Source organism: Puma concolor, unplaced genomic scaffold (genome assembly GCF_028749965.1).
Source record: "Puma concolor isolate L17-30 unplaced genomic scaffold, mPumCon1.1.hap2 unalloc_scaffold_65, whole genome shotgun sequence".
Lineage (NCBI taxonomy): Eukaryota > Metazoa > Chordata > Mammalia > Carnivora > Felidae > Puma > Puma concolor.
Window position 1 is genome coordinate 133,837 of NW_028240275.1, and position 9,476 is coordinate 143,312.

The 9,476-nt window shown below is 47.5% G+C and overlaps 1 pseudogene; it reads left to right on the forward strand.

The window, feature by feature from the left end:
* The first annotated feature begins 7,447 nt into the window (after positions 1-7,447).
* Positions 7,448-9,048, forward strand: LOC147571078 (TAR DNA-binding protein 43 pseudogene; annotated as a pseudogene).
* Positions 9,049-9,476: the final 428 nt, after the last annotated feature.

A 9,476-nucleotide genomic window follows, 5' to 3' on the forward strand; every position in this document is an offset into this window, starting at 1 on the left:
TCTAACCACAACTGAAAGGAAAACGACAAAACACCGGTCCTTGGCTCACAGTAAGGGAGTTCCTGGATTTGGTCCGAGAGGGCCTTCTCATCCGCCGTGTGGAAAACTATGGAATGGTTTCTTCCTCTCCAGGCCGATGACCATTGCCAACGACAGTAGGTGTAGGTGCTGTCCTACCTGTGAAGGAAAGGCAGGAAGAAGTGTAGCATTTAAAAGCATCTTTTAAACGCTGTCCACCTTTCCCAGTTTGTCCCCTCACTATGTCTTGTTTACCTTTTATAGCATTTACCCTATGTCGATGCAAAATGAATGAGCCTTTTGAAAAACAATTTTAAAGAGGAAGGAAAAGAGTTTCATTGGAGCCCAAGTTAGGAGGGCTGACGGGGATACGCAATCTTCACAAAGAAGTCAGTCATCTGGGGAAGGCCTCACATTGGGCATACATACAGCTTACCAAAAAAAAAAAAAAAAAAAAAAAAAAGGATAAACAGGGCACGGGGCCGGGGGGGGGGGGGGGGGGGGCGCAGATGTTAGGAATCATCATGAGGAGAAAGTGACAGACTTTATCTTCTGTTTTTAGTATGTGCAAGGCTGTATGACTTCAATCTTACAGCGACCAGGAAGGTTTTTGTATTGTTTTCTTTTGTTTCCCTCATCTTTATAAGCCACCTTTGGAAGCCCCCTTTTTTAGTTAGTTATGTTTAAAATATATATATAATTTTTTTTTTTTTTTTTAACAAACCAGACATACAATCTGTGCTCAGGACAGAAAAAGAGCTCATGCTTTGAGGTTTTCTGGAGTCCCTTTGACCTCGGTAAATATTACATGTATAGCTTCCCTGGGAGACCACCAACATAAAAAGTTTAGGATTTCCTTTATCATTTCCCCGTCTTGATCGATAATCTTTCCTCAGAAATCACGGATGATCAACTTGATGTTTTTATGTCCCTCAGTGCCAGGTGACTGTCTTGTCTGCCCTGGGTGTGTCCCTCCTTGCTGGGTATGAGAGTGTGTGTGTGTGTGTGTGTGTGTGTGTGTGTGTGTGTGTGTATGTGTGTGTGTAAACACACATATGTGTCTTTGAACCACCTAGGGTTCCTCGTTGGGGTGAACTTATTGTAACATAAATGGTGGGAAACTCAAAAGTGACGTATGTTCTCTGTAAGTTCCATTGACCAGCAGACATAGTTCATGTGCTTGGCTCAGATGGTCTGCCTTTGTATTTGGCAAAGCATTTTTAACAGAGAGACAGGGACAGCAACACACTTCCAACAAGGACAATTTGAAGGAGCCAGTGCAACATTGGAATAGACTTGAATTGACAAAAGAATGACATCCCAAGAATCCTTTACATACCTGTTGATAAAAGGGAAGGCACATCTGTGATTATTGATGAGGAAAGATGGAGCAACCACATTGAGGAAACATACCTGTCATGCATATCCCCAGGTTTGCTTAGGGGCGGAGACTTCACATGAGAACGAGGCAAAATGTAGTCCCTGATGTCAGGAGGTTACCTTAGGACACGGAGAAGGGGCTGTGGGTATGCCCCGAGAGCTGGTATAACCTGGATGGGGACTTAGGCTCTTTCTCTCAGGGCTGTGCTGGCTTATAGGCTGCAAGCATATTGGTGAACCTTGAGTCCAGGCCTCTTCAGAGACAGCTAGAGTTTGTTTGTGGGACCTGAAAAGACACAATAGCTGATTAGGGGCAAATAGTTCTCTGAAGAACAAGATTTAGGTTGTCTGCGAGAGCGAGCGAGCATCAGTCAGCCTCCTTAACCCTCCGTGGCACAGTTTCAATTGCCCACTCCCCACTCCCCGCCCCCCACACTCACCCCCAGCCTCTGGAGTTTGGATCATTTCCCAATGGTAAGGAATGGGGACGATGATGGGTGATGGCTCGGGCTAGGGCTATCCGTTTATCTCCCCCGGTGAGAACAGTTTCTGTAAATGTCACCTGTCACAGGCCTAGGTGCAGGGCTACACAGAAGTTGTGAAGGGAATCGAAGCAACATGGACTCAGAGGTGTAAAGTTTTCTTCCCCTTTATAAGTTTCCATTGTCAATCCCTCGTTCCACTTTTATGGAACAGGGGTGGAGGTCCACCTTCTGAAACTATTTCAAGCCGAATTAGGGTGCGGCAGGGGCTTTGGAAGGGAAGGATTTGACAGGGTGCAGGTCACAACTTTTGCTCCCTTGTGCTAATTGGGGGTGGGGGTGGGGGTGGGTATCAGAGATAGTTCCTATCTGAGATCTTGGATATTTTTCTGCATAGTTTGGTACTGCATCATATCCTGAGTTTTCTCCCCAAGTGTATTCTAAGAAATAGTAACAGTATAGTCAAACCCAATGTTATAACCACCTTGGGGGGGCGGGGGGCGCGGAGGGGAAGGTTGTGGTGGTCAAGGGCCTCTTACTGTACCCAAGTGAATTGCTGTCTGATTTTACTTTTATGTTTTTTTTAATCTTATTAAGTAACCTTTACACCCAACGTTGGGCTCGAACTTACAACCCCAAGATCGAGAGCTACGCGCTCTACCGACTGAGCCATCCAGGTGCCCCTGTTTATGTGGGCTTTTATTGCTGGGGCACCTGGGTGGCTCCGTGGGTTAAGCATCGGACTCTGGCTCCGGTCAGGATCTCGCCGTTCGTGATTTCGAGCCCCGCATCAGACTCTGTGCGGACAGCTCAGAGCCTGGAGCCAGCTACAGATTATGGGTCTCCCTCCCCCCACCCCCTCTCAAAAGTAAATATTAAGAAACTTATAAAAATACAAAGAAACTATGGGTTCTTATTTCTAAAGAGGAGCTAATACAGGTGCAGCAAGTGTTTGTGAACTAGCTTTGACTCTGCCTCGTTCAGCAAGCAATCAGGTAACTAATAAGAGGTATTTCTACAGACAGAAAAGAAAACCACGGGTTAATGGTTAGAACAACTTATAAACCCAGTGTCTAAGTCCCAAGTGTGGTCAGTGAGAAGGTGTCTAGATGCCAGGCTCGAAGCATCCTCAGCTGGAGTGGGAGCAGGCAGGGGGCAATCTGACCGATTTTTCTGGCATGTAGTTCCAATGTCTCATTTTGGGGGATCCTGAGTGGCTCAGTGGGTTCAGGTTCAGTATTCAAGTCTGGATCTCCACTCAGGTCTCAATCCCAGGGTCGTGAGCTCAAGGCCCCAGTTGGGCTCCACACTGGGCGTGGTGAAGCCTACTTTAAAAACAACAAAAACACAACAGCAGCAAATGTCTCGTTCTGAATGGCCCATAGAGCAACAGGCACACAGATTCTCTACAACTGTGGCAATTTCTCTGAAGTTTATCTCCAGTTGTTCAGCTTTCCTTTGCAGGGCTTCAGGGAAAAGGGCCATTTGAGTTCTTCAGGATGGTAAGATAAGAGGATGGGAGAGGATTGGAAGCCTGAGTTTGAAGAGTCATAGTCAGATATTGGAGGAAATCAGGATTCAGGATCCAGCCCAGTTTTAAAGGCAAACAACAAACGGTCGAAGAAAATTAATTAACCAGAACTAGAATTTAACATCCACAAAAGAGCTATTGAAATATAATCTTTTTCTATCGAGACCCCTCCATTCCTGTCAAAGATAGCCCAATGAAAACTAATTTGTTTGAAAAATAAGTCCAGTGTTAACAGGCATGGCTTCAGTATTGACATAAGCACAGCAAGAATAGCGATTGACCATATAGTCTTTTGTGTTTTTTCTCTCTTCTTTTCCGCCTGCCTGCCTGCCTTCTTTTTAATTTTTTTTTTTTATGGAGTTCTTTTTTTCCTCTTAAGTTAATTCCTTTATTTTGAGAGGTGGGGGGAAAGGGAGAGGGGGAGAGGGGGAAAGGGAGAGGGGGAGAGGGGGAGAGGGGGAGAGGGGGAGAGGGGGAGAGGGGGAGAGGGGGAGAGGGGGAGAGGGGGAGAGGGGGAGAGGGGAGCTCTGCACTGTCAGTGCAGAACCCAGCTCAGGGCTCAAATCCATGAACCATGACCGTAGCTGAAATCAGACGCTTAACTGACTGAGCCACCCAGGCCCCCCACACACCAGAATTCTTTACACTGCCAAATGTACGAATGTATCTCATCACTTTCAGAAATACGTTGTGGTGTTCGGTTTTGTTTCTTTTTTTCTTTTTCTGTGCAATTTATAACAAGTCATGAAACGGGCGCCTGGGTGGCTTTGTCAGTTAAGCATCCAACTTCGGCTCAGGTCATGATGCCAGGGTTCGGTTCGTGAGTTTGAGCCATGCGTTGGGCTGTCTGTGCTGTCAGCACAGAGCCCGCTTCGGATCCTCTGCCCCTCCCACTGACTCATTCTGAGTGTGTGTGTGTGTGTGTGTGTGTGTGTGTGTGTGTGTGTGTGTGTCTGTCTGTCTCTCTCTCTCTCTCTCTCTCTCTCTCCCCTAAAAATAAAGAAATAGGCTGGAAAACAAATCTTCAAGGAAAAAAAAAACAACAACAAACGATGAAACATGTTTACTAACAGACCCAAGTATCTGTACTGTTAAGGTTTTCCGAATAAAGCCAAAGACCACCCACACACACCCACACACCCACACACCCACACACACACAGCAAAACAAAAAACGAAAAAACAAAACAAAAAAAAACAAAAAGAAAACGCCGTAGGTTTAGTAATTCACAATTTAGTATTTTATCTTCTGTGGAAAAGACTCAGATGTCCGAAGAATTGAACCTAATTTACCACTTAACTTAGCAAAGCTTTGAAGTTCCAGGTCACGAAAGATTTGGGAAGCCATTTTAAAAGTTTACAAATAGGGACTCCTGGGCGGCTCAGTCAGTTAAGCGTCCGACTTCGGCTCAGGTCACAATCTCACAGTTCGTGAGTTCGAGCTCCGCGTGGGGCTCTGTGCTGACCTCTCAGAGCCTGGAGCCTGCTTCGGATTCTGTGTCTCCCTCTGTCTCTGCCCCTCCCTCGCTGACATTCATTCTCATTCTCATTCTCTCTCTCTCTCTCTCTCTCTCTCTCTCTCTCTCTCTCTCTCTCAAAAGTAAATGGTACAAGGAAAAAATTTAAAGGTTTACGAGTAAACATTTTTGTGTATTTAACCTATCTCCTGTCAACATTCACCCACGAACACTGTATGCGAGAGACAAAATCGACCATCGTTTGAAGTACTTTTTGCTGACAAACTGCAATGGGTACCCGTTAAGTCATAAATTGAAGTCACATGAAAGCTGATTAGGCCCCTGCCTCGGGCCTGAACCCTAGAGTGCGTGTCTGAGTGGAACAAGGAAGGGCGTAAGTGTTTGTAAAGTTTTTTTGATTTTGTTTTCGATACCTGTTGTAAAACGAGGGAGAAAACGGGTTATGTTGTTTGTAAAGGTCACAGAGCTGTATATTTTGAGGACCACAGTTACAGGGTCAGTATTGGGACGGAAGCAAGGCCATGACCGGAGCTGCCCACCCCAAAGCCTTGTCATGCAGAGAGCACCAAATTCAAGCCATTTTACAACCACCACCACAAAGAATAAAACCTAGCAATCGGCATTGTATTTGATATCGGCGGCTCCGAAAATCTGTCCATTTTAAGTAAGCAATCAACCTTCCATGGCCTTTAGTATCCAAGACGTCACACCCGTGTCCGCTAAAAAGTCAAACGATCTGTTTCCCCACCATCAGGCTCACACGGGAGGCCCCACCACCGGGGATGGCCTAGGAGATCACTGGAGCCACACCAACTGATGCAGAAACAGGGGGAGGGGGAGGCGGAGGCGGAGGCGGCCAGGGAGCCGCGGGCCAGGCCCCAGGCAGATTTAAAGTTTTGGACTCACCTTTTTGTGTGTCTTTTATCTTTTTCTTTTGCGCCTCCAACTCCGCGTCCGCGTCCACCTCCTACTTCTTCTTCCATCTCTGTCTCCTGTCTTTCCGTCCTGCAAAAGTGGCTTTGTCTCTGGTTGCTTTTCAGCCCCCTGTGGAAGAGGTGAAGGAGGAGCAGGCCGTGGGGTGGGCACCCATCTTGGCGCTTGTGCTCGGGGAGGAGGAGGGGTGGGTTTAGGATCACTGGCATCTGTGTGCCTTCCTCCTCTTCCTCATTCTTCTGACTATTGGGAAAGGGGGTGTGGGTGTGGGTGTAGCGGGGAGGGCAGGTGTGTTCAATTTTTATCTCTCCTCTCTCTGGGCCATCCATTGTGTCCCTTCCCGTGAGGCAACTTTCTTATGGAGTAACATAAAACTCTGAATGTAGAGAATTTCACACACACACACACCCACACCCACCCACCCCGTTCACGTGAATGTGAAACACATTTGGGTTTGTTCTGATCCTCCCGAGTGTTAGAATGCCCAATGTTTACAAGAGCTTGCCTTGAAACACAGTAACGGAGCTTCTTTACAAATTGGTGTTAGCAATAGCATCCAGAGGTAGAGAAAACATCTCACATGGATAACACCTGTGGCCATAGATCCACAAACAAGATGCAAACCAATATCAGCCTTTGTTTCACTCCTACTTGTGGAGAGGACACGAAAGACCCAATGGTCAAATCTCCCCCTTTTGTAAAAACAAATGCAATCGCACGAGAGCATTACCGCGGATGGATCCCATCGCGCAGGTGTTTTCCATTTCCAATGAGAACACAGCCAATTTGGCGCAAAGAAGCCAAAAAAAAAAAAGCTGCAGCAACCCACAAACCAAATGTGGCCCGGGATATCTCCGTGAGCGTCCGTTCCTCCCCAAAAGTCGGGGCTTCGCTGATGGAACCAAAGGGCTTGCTAGTTTCTGGCCGCGTCGTCTCACGGCCAGCTTTCTCTAAGGGAGCACACAAGAAAACTCATTCAGACACCTCCAAAGAACCCCATCTGGGCCATCAGGGACTCAGGTGACCCTTCCACGTTCCCACGTAAGTAAGCACTTGCAAGTATAGGCTCCATATGTCCTATACGTGTAGCCTGCCCAAGTTTCCTTTTGGGGATGGGTGGTTGCTTTCTCCACACTTAGAGCAAGGTTATTAAATGGTGGCGGTCACGGTGGTGTTTTTTTTTTCCTCTTCCGTAAAGAGTTACAAGGCGGCCATTTCGCGGGAGCGAAGCAGTAGCTGGGCTGCTCCTGGATCCCTCGCTGCTTCGGGTTCCCTGTCAGGCTTCCTAGCAGCGGCCTAGCGGAGAAATAAGAGCAGGTGTCTGAATGTACTCGGGTGACCAAAGATGAGAATGACGAGCCCATCGAAATGCCATCGGAAGGGGCGCCTGGGTGGCGCAGTCGGTTAAGCGTCCGACTTCAGCCAGGTCACGATCTCGCGGTCCGTGAGTTCGAGCCCCGCGTCGGGCTCTGGGCTGATGGCTCAGAGCCTGGAGCCTGTTTCCGATTCTGTGTCTCCCTCTCTCTCTGCCCCTCCCCTGTTCATGCTCTGTGTCTCTCTGTCCCAAAAATAAATAAACGTTGAAAAAAAAAATTAAAAAAAAAATTATATATATATAAAAAAGAAATGCCATCGGAAGACGATGGGACAGTGCTGCTGTCCACAGTGACAGCCCAGTTTGTCGGCAGCACGTGGACTGCACTACCGGAATCCAGCGTCTCAGTGTATGAGAGGTGTCCGGCTGGTCAAAGACATTCTGCACATCCCTGATGCTGGCTGGGGAAATCCGGTAGCGGATAGTCGTCAACTTATCCCAAAGATAGCCACAGAAAAAGGGACGAGACAGATACCTGCTTCTTCAGCAGTGAAAGTGAAGAGAGCCATCCAGAAAACGTCCGATTTAAGAGTGTTGGGTCTCCCGTGGAAAACAACCGAACAGGATCTGAAAGAATATTTTGGTAGCTTTGGAGAGGTTCTTCTGGTTCAGGACAGGAAAGATATTCACACTAGTCCTTCAAAGGGCTTTGGCCGTGTTCGTTTTACGTAATAGGAAACCGAGGTGAAAGCCATGCGATCGATCGAGGAACGATGGTGTGACTGCAAACTTCCTGAATCTCATCGAAGCCCAGATGAGCTTTTGAGAAGCAGGAAGGCGTTTGTCGGGTGCCTTACAGAGGGACGTGACTGCCTATAAGCTGCAGCAGTTCTTTTGCCAGGACTGAGAAGCGGTAGACAGCTTCATTCCCAAACGGTTCCCGGACTTTCCCTTTGTTACGTTTGCAGATGATCAGGTAGCCCTCGCCCTCGCCCTCGCCCTCTCTGATATTATTATTGAATTTATTTTTTCAATGTACCCCCAAGGTAGTTAGCCTATAGGGCAACAGTGGTTTGAGGAGGAGAGTCCTTCATACCCCTCACCCTTTCAGCCCCCGCCCCGGCACAACCCCCTCCAGGAACCCTCTGTTTGTTCCCCTTAGGGAAGAGCCTCTTACGTTTTTGTCCCCCTTCCTGTTTGTATGTTATTTTTCCTTCCCTTCTTCCCTTCCCTTCCCGAGTTCCTCTGTTTGGGAAGTGAAGGTCCTCACACGGGTGAGGTCCTGTGATACATGTGTTTCTCTGAGGGACAAATGTCACTTTGCATGACACCCTCCAGTTCCATCCAGGTACTTGCAAATGGCAAGACTTCATTCCCTCTGGTGGCCGCGCACTGCTCTGTTGTTACATGGATACCGCCTCTTCTGTATCCATTCATCCGTCGATGGACATTTGGCCCCTTCCCATACTTTGCCTACCGTGGATAGTGCTGCTATGCACCCTGAGGTGCGTGTGCCCCTTGGAAACAGCAGACCTGTATCCTTTGGCTAAGTACTTCGTCGTGAAAGTGCTGGGTCGTAGGGTACTTCTATGTGTCATGTGTTGAGGAACCTCCTCGGGTCCCTGGTTCTGGAAAGAACTCCGATAGTGGTTCTAAATCAGGTGCGGCCATCGGTTGGGGACCCGCATCAAATGCGGAGTCAGGCAGCGGTTTTCCTGGAGGCTTTGGCTCAAGCACAGATTCTAAATCTTCCAGCTGGGGAATTTAGACAGTGGGGTAGGTATAGACTGGTAGGAATTCAAATTTTTCTAAACACATGGTAAGTGTATTTCTTTTTTCTTCTCTTCTCTTCTCTTCTCTTCTCTCTTTCTTTCCTTTCTTTTTTTTTTTAAACATTTATTTATTTTTGAGAGACCGAGAGAGACAGAGTGGGAAGGGGAAGGAGCAGAGAGAGAGGGAGACACAGAATCCGAAGCAGGCTCCAGGCTGTCCGCACAGAGCCCGGTGCAGGGCTCGAACCCACAAAACGTAAGATCATGACCTGAGCCACAGTCACACACTTAACTGACGGAGCCAACCAAGCACCCCACACATGGTTAAGTGTATTATAAAACCCATCCGTACTGAGAGTTTTCAGAATCAGTACGTTCAGCGTGGAGTATATTCACCACTATTTTTGACATTTTTCTTTAGAAAGAGAGGCAAAGCTAAAGGAATTTTAGAAGTTTTGTTACATCAAGGGTCGAAATATCAGGTGTTTGAAAGCGAACCAACTGCCTGATTGGTTCTCGTTCTCTCTCTCTCTCTCTCTCTCTCTCTCTCTCTCTCTCACACACACAC